Source organism: Triticum dicoccoides, chromosome 2B, assembly GCF_002162155.2.
Source record: "Triticum dicoccoides isolate Atlit2015 ecotype Zavitan chromosome 2B, WEW_v2.0, whole genome shotgun sequence".
In the NCBI taxonomy this organism is placed as follows: domain Eukaryota; kingdom Viridiplantae; phylum Streptophyta; class Magnoliopsida; order Poales; family Poaceae; genus Triticum; species Triticum dicoccoides.
In genome coordinates, this window is record NC_041383.1 from 155,517,097 (window position 1) to 155,526,106 (window position 9,010).

Sequence of the window (9,010 nt, forward strand, 5' to 3'; positions counted from 1 at the left end):
CCACGGCCACCCCTCCATCGTCTACTGTTCATCCAGCCCTCCACACCACGGGGTCCTGTTCATCCAGAGGCAACGCCACCGCTCACTGTTCATCCAACCCCCCCCCTCCTGCAACGCTCACTGTTCATCCAATCGATCGGCTTCAGTTAGCAGCAGTAGCGAAGGAATCGCTCCATCGGGTTCAGTTAACAGCCATCAATCGATCGCTCGGGTTCAGTAACGCGTAGCCTGCAGTGCAATCGCTCGGGTTCAGTTAGAGCCCAACGCCTCGCTCGGGTTCAGTTAGAGACAACGCCTCGCACGTGTACGAGAGAAACGCACATCGCTTGGCCCCCGACCTCCCACCGTAACCGGCAACTCCCCAAAATTTTCCTCCCCCTCGCTTCTACCACGGCTTTTTCCATCATGGACGGCCCAAAGAATGTCATGCAGCTGCGTCTCCGGCCCGCCCAGGACGAAAAGCCCATTTTCTGTCATGATTTTTTGTCATAGAAGTAGGAGCCCACCACATCTATGATGATACCGGGTTTTGTCACAATTATCGTCATAGAAGTGTCATATTTATGACAGAAAAAAGTTCGTTCGGCCCAAAATGTCACGGATATGTCTTTTTTTTAGTATAGCCAGACTATATGATTTTGTAGGGATAACTTTCTTTGGCCATGTTGTTTTGAAAAGACATGATTTCTTTATTAGTACGCTCGAAGTATTATTGTTCTTATGTCAAATGATAGACTATTGCTTTGAACCACTCGTGTCTTAATATTCATGCCATGATTAGATTACATGACCAAGATTATGCTAGGTAGAATTCCACATCAAAAAATATCTTTTTTATCATTTACCTACTCGAGGACGAGCATGAATTAAGCTTGGGGATGCTGATACGTCTCCGTCGTATCTATAATTTTTTATTGTTCCATGCCAATATTATTCAACTTTCATATACTTTTGGCAACTTTTTATATTATTTTTGGGACTAACTTATTGATCCAGTGCCAGTGCCAGTTCCTGTTTGTTGAATGTTTTATGTTTCGCAGAAACCCCATATCAAACGGAGTCCAAATGGGATAAAAACGGACGAAGAATTATTTTGTAATATTTATGATTTTTGGGAAGTAAAATCAATGCGAGACGGTGCCCGAGGTGGCCACGAGGCAGGGGGGCACGCCTGCCTACCCTGGGCGCTCCCCTGACCCTCGTGGGCCCCTCGTAAGGCGGTTGCTGCTCTTCTTTGGCTGCAAGAAAGCTAATTTTTGGAAAAAATATATGGGCGAAGGTTTTAATCCAATCGGAGTTACGGATCTCCGGATATAAAGGAAACGGTGCCAGGGCAGAATCTGAGAGCGCAGAAACAGAGAGAGACAGAGAGACAGATCCAATCTCGGAGGGGCTCTCGCCCCTCCCACGCCATGGGAGCCATGGACCAGAGGGGAAACCCTTCTCCCATCTAGGGAGAAGGTCAAGGAAGAAGAAGAAGAAGGGGGGCTCTCTCCCCCTTGCTTCCGGTGGCGCCGGAACGCCACCAAGGGCCATCATCATCACCGCGATCTACACCAACACCTCCATCATCTTCACCAACATCTCCATCACCTTCCCCCATCTATATTCAGCGGTCCACTCTCCCACAACCCGTTGTACCCTCTACTTGAACATGGTGCTTTATGCTTCATATTATTATCCAATGATGTGTTGCCATCCTATGATGTCTGAGTAGATTTTCATTGTCCTATCGGTGATTGATGAATTGCTATGATTGGTTTAATTTGCTTGTGGTTAGGTTGCTATCCTATTGTGCCCTCCGTGTCGCGCAAGCATGAGGGATTCCTGCTGTAGGGTGTTGCAATATGTTCATGATTTGCTTATAGTGGGTTGCTTGAGTGACAGAAGCATAAACCTGAGTAAGGGGGTTGTGGCATATGGGATAAAGGGGACTTGATGCTTTAATGCTATGGTTGGGTTTTACCTTAATGATCTTTAGTAGTTGCGGATGCTTGCTAGAGTTCCAATCGTAAGTGCATATAATCCAAGAAGAGAAAGTATGTTAGTTTATGCCTCTCCCACATAAAACTTGTTGTCGGTCAGTAAAGTAGTCAATTACTTAGGGACATTTCACAACTCCTACCACCACTTTTCCACACTCACTATATTTACTTTATTGTATCTTTATCTAAACAGGCCCTACTTTTTGTTTACGTGCTTTTTATTATCTTGCAAACCTATCCTATCACACCTACAAAGTACTTCTAGTTTCATACTTGTTCTAGGTAAGGCGAACACTAAGCGTGCGTAGAGTTGTACCAGTGATAGATAGGACTTGAGAGAATATTTGTTCTACCTTTAGCTCCTTGTTGGGTTCGACACTCTTACTTATCGAAAGAGGCTACAATTATCCCCTACACTTGTGGGTTATCAAGTGCTGTGTCGCTTGTTTATTCCTGGATCCATTGTTGGCCCCGTTGCTTGCGTGTGTGTTGTTCATTTGGCTTGCATCTTCACGTGGCGCTTCTGCCACTTCGACGTGCACTTTTTTCGACAAAGGGTGGATTTTATTGACTCAAAATGAAGCATCAAAAAGATACAAAACACGATGAGTCTGCACCCGGCCTCTGCATAGCTAAGATGCACACAGCCAGCACCAACACACACAAACACGACGGCAACTAGGAAAGTCATAAGACCAAAGCATGCATAGGCGAGGAAAAAAGAAAAAGTCCCCAAGCAATCAGATCCATGATCGTCAAAACTACAACAATGACCATATCTGCACCGACCATATCATGACACCACATGGACGATGATGTCTTCAACAGCAACGCCTTTAGGAAGGGAGCAACGCTCAAGCATCGCCGTCGCCAGATGCAGCCACTAAGGCCAGAATCTGGGTTTTCACCCTGAAGAATCGGTCCAAAGCATGTCCGAGCAATGCCTTCAACAAGATAACGACGTAAAAAAAACATCACCATTGCCAGGTATAACCAACTCCGGTCGAACCTAGGCTTTCACCCCGGATCTCTAGACCGGGTGCTCGAGTAGCACCACCATCGAAGTAACTCATGCATTGTCGCCACCACTTTTTCGCGATCCCAGCAGCTACATGCGATGCGTCGCCGCTGCACAACCATCCCTCGGTATTAAGACATCATCCGTAGTTTTGCATCTCACCGCAGAAGTCAGCCATCAGATCTCGAGAGATGAACCCTCCGTAAGACCTTCGGATGACCACCACCATCGTGGAGCCGTAGGAGGTCACTGCATAGTCACCACCAAACGGACGACCGGATCTGGATCACTACCACCAAGCCTTCCAGATCTGAGTCAAGGCAACCATGCCGGGTCGTAACAAGCTGCGGCTACCTGACTACAGATCCGACCGTCTACGAGGCCGCAGGCAGTCGCCGGTTTGAAGACTCCGGCCGCTCGCACACCGACACCCGGCCACCGCTGAGCAGAACCACGTTGGGGTCAGCGTCTGCGCGTGCACTGCAGATCCGCTGGGAGACACCATGTGCACCCGCAGCCTCAAATCAGCACGCAGCCATCCGACCGCCAGCCTTTGAAGCTGGGATCTAATCAAACCTAGCACACCGGCATGCTTCGCGTGCTGTACATACCGCAACAGCCAACGCACTCCATTGACCCGCATAGCCATGTGCCTCTGCCAGGATGAGCAGCCCCTCGCGCCCCCACACAAGCAGAGAGGAGAAGCTCCTGCCGCCACCGACACCGAGTGGGCTTTGCCCGGTGGCGCTCGCCGGCGGCGGCGGGGAGAGGGACGATGGGTCGCAGCTGTTCGCGGCGGGTAGGGGTTACGCCCGGATCGCCTGCGGGGGAGCGACCGGAGCCACATGCACTTGGTCATTGATTGCTTCCTTTAAGTCAAAACGCTTGTTCGGAGAGAATAAGTGACGATGACGATAAGGTACAAACTCGTCGATGTTTTCTTCGTAGCAGTGTGTGGTTTATATTGTGTTCATGTGCAGTGAGTTGTATAGTTTATTGCCTTTTTTTTCTAATTAACTGGGAACACTCGTCTTCTTAATTATTGATGAAAATGAGTTTGCCCCGTTTATTTATATATATCTTTCCCTACTAATAAAGCACAGAGTGCTTCTGGTCGTCCGTCATTAAAAGTGCCCTTGAAGTTGTAAATAATTACCCACCATGCCATTGGTAAGTGGAAAAAACGGTTCGGTTTACCCTTTTCTAAAATCCGCGACCTACTCAACTTATTAAAGTGAAGCCCCTGTAATCAACAGCTTGCATGTGTGTGGCGCAGTGGTGTGAGGCTCGCCTGTTTACCTGGGAGACCCAGGTTTGAGTCCCCTTGCTCCCTTTTCCTCCTTTTATTTTTCTCTCCTATTAATGTTGGTAGGCGTAGGATATTACTACTCGCTCCAGCGTCACTTAGCAGATGGGCAGCACAATGTACCAGTTACTCTATTTTTTGGACATATTCATATATTTCAAAAAAAAATCATAACTTTCAAACCCTAACTCCAAATCTAACATGTTATGTATAGAAATCCCTTAAAAAGATGTGTAGATTTCAAATATGGTATTATATTAATCACTTTCAATGTCAAAAAAACTCATAACTTTCAAACCCTAACTTCAAATCTACCATGTTATATATAGAAATCCCTTAAAAAGATGTGTAGATTTCAAATATGGTACTATATTAATCACTTTCAAATCCTAACGCCAAATCTAACATGTTATATATGGAAATCCCTTTAAAAAGATGTGTAGATTTCAAATATGCTATTATATTAATCATCATTCGTAAAATTCCATTTATGATGCAACCTTTATTAATATCTTCTTTATATGGGGTACTTTGAAAATCCCGGCTTAACGTTGATATTTCTGTAGTCTAATAAATTGGAAACATGTTGAATACATTTCACAAATAATACAACCTTATGAACTTACACCACTTATCATGTTGTTTCTCGTGGGGCATTGTGAAAGATTTGAAGGGATTCGCCGATGCTCTCAGGTGTGCGTATGAGGGATGATTTTTTTCCGTTGCAACACACTGGGAATAATGCCTTTCCATGGAATCTGAAGCATGCATGGTTAAAAAAGAAATTCCGAATCATACACCTGATTTCATGAAAATTATTGTGACCTCTTCAAATAGAAAATTCGTTTTACTGTGGTATGTGCAAATCTGTTTATTATGTTTCCTTCTATATGAAAGAAAATTGAGTTGTACTTTAGACTTTATAGGTCTCCGTGCATGTAAGTTTAGAAGAAATTTGGTAACGAAAATCAGTAATGGGCATCTGGTAACTTACCAATTAAATCTTAATTTCTTATATATGTACATACATGTACGATCCTCATGATTTAGGCTCTCAATGATAAATCAAATGATGAAGGTAATGACTCATTATACTACAAATTAACTAGGAAGGTAATTTAGATATTTAAATTAATCAATTCTTTCAGGATTGAAGTGTAGCATCTCATACATGCATTTTAAGATCATTGGTAAAATATACATTACATGGCTGATGCAACAGAATGTTATCTTGGGTCATTGGGCTAGGGAGGTGTGTTTTGATTCTCCCGATGCAACGCACGGGCATATTTACTAGTAGTAGATAAATGAAAATTGTGTTTCGCTTCTCCGTGCGTTCTTATGGTAGAAGAAAGACGAGTGATACAAACAGCGAGACCGAACGGTGACTAGCGAGGCGATCGATCGGTGCCTTCCATCGGTTGACCGATGCCCATCGGCGTAAGAAAACACGCAGACGACGGAGCCCATCGATTCCCTTTAAATGTGGAGAGCGATCGGTGGCTTCCTCCGCCTGACCGCCTCTTCGACGACGAATCCGACGGAGAAAGGCGGCGCACCGGTAGCGGTAGGCACGCAGACTGGCGTGCCGTGAGCCCGTGACCATGCAGCCACCGCTGGAGCTCTCGCCGCCGGCACCCGCCTCTAGGTCTGCACACACGTGACCTCTCCCTCCCTCTCTTTTCCCCTCCTCTTCCTAGTGCAGATTTGTTGGGTGGATTAGATCCAAACTAGAATCAGCCAAGAACACATCTCTACGGCAGCTATTGGTCAGTAGCCGTCGTGCATCTTGGTAATTTTGCCGGTTTCCTTGCCGAGATGCACGCCCGCCCCTCAGCAATGCTTTGGTTGGGTAAGGTGAGCGTACTGAGAGATTGCACAAATGTTGTCCGGATAAACAGGTGAGAGTTTGAGATTGGTGGCACTTGATTTGTTATTTGCTTCGAGAATACTCTACAAAGTACAAACATCACCGGTTTAGCTACTTGTAGTCGCCTGAATTTATAATTTGGTCAGTCGAATTTCGCGTGAAGGAAGGAGCTCTTATGAGGAGCCCTCTGGGTCTATCTTAGAGTGGCAGGCGACCGCACTATCTATCTTAGGGGGGCAGGCGACCTCATTATCTATCTTAGGGGTGTGGGAGGTTGTTTCGCCGGGAAAAAACTGGTCATCGCCAGGCGGCGGAAGCACGGTGGTGGGCGATGGTTCAGGGGAGCGCCGTCAGCCGCAGGCGGTGGAGACAGGCGGTTAGGCCTGTGCTGGATCGGTGAGGGAAGAGAAACAGTACACCTACCGGTTTGAGGTTGAAGATGAAGCATTGTCCGTTGGATCTTGATCCAATGGTTGAGATAGGAGGGGGAGAATTGGCTGACCGTTTTCAGATTTTTACGCGACTGTCGCCTAGCCGCTCCCAAATATCACCCCCAAATGCATGATTCGGAAATGTACCAATTTTAGCTCACTAAATAAGGTTATCTTTATTCTGTCGTACTGAGCATCAAGCTGTTGGCTATTCTGGGGTAGCTTATTTTAATTGTAGTGTGCCATCTTGATATACATCTTACTATGTAAAGCATTAATGTTTAATGACTTGGAAATTTGTGTTTCTCCTCAATGTGTAGTACTGCAGTAAGAGCCTAAGTACTACCACATTTCCAATCTTTTTTCTATGATATCTGATTCCTCAATGCTGATACATCGTTCTTGAATTTTTTGTATGACAGAGAAGTGGTCGTCGCAGAGTGGCCATCTAAGAAAATCTGCCACTGCTTGGTCTCTACCTCAGCCTCATCTGAACACCGTGTTTGGGCAGACCTACCGGACAGCCTGCTTCACCTAATCATTGCTCTCTTAAGCTCATTCCATGATCTCCTTGCTTTTACTGGCACCTGTCACTCTTGGCGTGCTGCGGTCTTTTCCTTCCCATCATCCATATATGCCTTCGTCTTCCCACCTCTCCATCTCAAAGCAGGTTTGCGTAAGGCTAATCGGGATTACGGCACATGGTATTATCTTTTATCAAACTACAAATGGCGTCTTTGTGATCCTGTGAGGACAGACTTATCTCTTCGCCGCTCAGCTCCCCGTAATGCTCCAAATTACATGCGCTATTTGGGCTGCTCATATGGGCATCTTATTTTCTCCTGTTTGGAGCACCTTCTCCTTGTCGACGTTTACACATGTACTAAGGTGAAGCTGCCCAAACTCCAAGCCAACAGCGGTTGTGCGATCTATTGTGGCATTCTTATGGCTCCACTCAGTTCATCCAGCTCGTGTCTCCTCCTTTTCTCGAAATCATCCGTGTTCCAAGAACAAATTCCTGGACAGAGTACCCTCTTGTTTCTGAACAATTCTTTATTCAGATTGTTTTGTTCAAAGGTCAGTTGTTTGCCATAGACTTTCCCCACACGCTCAAAACCATATCCTTGGCACCTCATCCCAGCGTGCAGGAAGTCGATGTTGTATGGGGAGAGGACATCGTTGTTGGCTTGAATTATGATCCATGGTTGGTGGTCTGTGGTGACATGCTTCTCATGGTTGATCTTGTTGATGACTTGATAAGCAATGGCACCTTTCAAGTCTTCCGCTTTGATTCTTCAGCCGAACCAGCTAAGTGGACCAAGATGGAAAAGTTGGAAAACTGGGCTCTCTTTCTCAGCCTTGATAGGATGAGCCCTACATTTTCTTGCATGAACCCTGAAAGATGGGGCGGAAAGAGTAACTGCATTTACCTTCCGAGTGTGTCCAAAGACTCTGATGAACCTTGGATTGCTGTAGAGCTTGGTCAGGCAGTTTACAGCACAAGTCGCTCCAATTCATACATCCTAGGAGGCAGAAGCAATCAGCTTGAGAGCCTCTGGATGCTCCCCAGTTTGGTCTATGGTGTTCGCCAGTGAACGATCATATTTGGTTGTCGCGTGTTTTTTGCTCTTGCATATGCCCATTGGACTGCTGCTTTTACAAGTATATTATATTGAGCTCAAGCCAGTGATGTAGTGAACAAGAAAGTACTTTATTTATGATTATTCATGCACCTGTGTTCCTTGATCTGCAGACCATGTGCCTCTCCTTAGCTTAGTTCAGAAAAAAAAACGATGGTCCTGTAATTGCACCTACTGTTAGCATGCATTGCTAAATGCAATCGACTACTGGCTAGTAGTCCTCTTGGATTGCTTGTTCTTGTTGATAAACAGAACACGTGGTTCTACATTCATGTCGCGGCAAGGTAATGTAAATCTGCAGCATTGTTTCTTTTGATCTGTAGGCCAGAGTTTGACAAAACTTGCCTAAGAATATTAGGCTGGTATTCCCCCAAAACCTTTAGAGTGATGTTTGCAATCTTTGTTACCACAGATGAAAGGTCCTAACATTTAAGGACATACCAACTCACAAGGAAATCTAAAAAATTATGAAGGTTTACTAGCTACTCTACTGCTGTATTGTATAGAAAATCATGGTGTTAGCTTTGATGCAGCTTATTGCGACTGAAATGTAGCATCCATTTTTTTTCTCGCTACTATGAGCTCGGCAGCATGTTGTTTTGTTAAAATACACATAGTCCAGCAGATGCAAGACGTGATTAGTCTACGCTCATATGTACAACATTGCCGCTCCTTGATTTCTGTAATTCGGAGGTTGATCCTTTCACTGATGCCCCTCTCATCATCACTCAAAACTGAAATGAGTTCTATCTTATATTTC

The 9,010-nt window shown here is 45.3% G+C and overlaps 1 pseudogene; it reads left to right on the forward strand.

Annotated features, from left to right (window-relative positions):
* The first annotated feature begins 5,726 nt into the window (after positions 1-5,726).
* LOC119367431 lies at positions 5,727-8,365 on the forward strand (annotated as a pseudogene).
* The last annotated feature ends 645 nt before the right edge of the window (positions 8,366-9,010 follow it).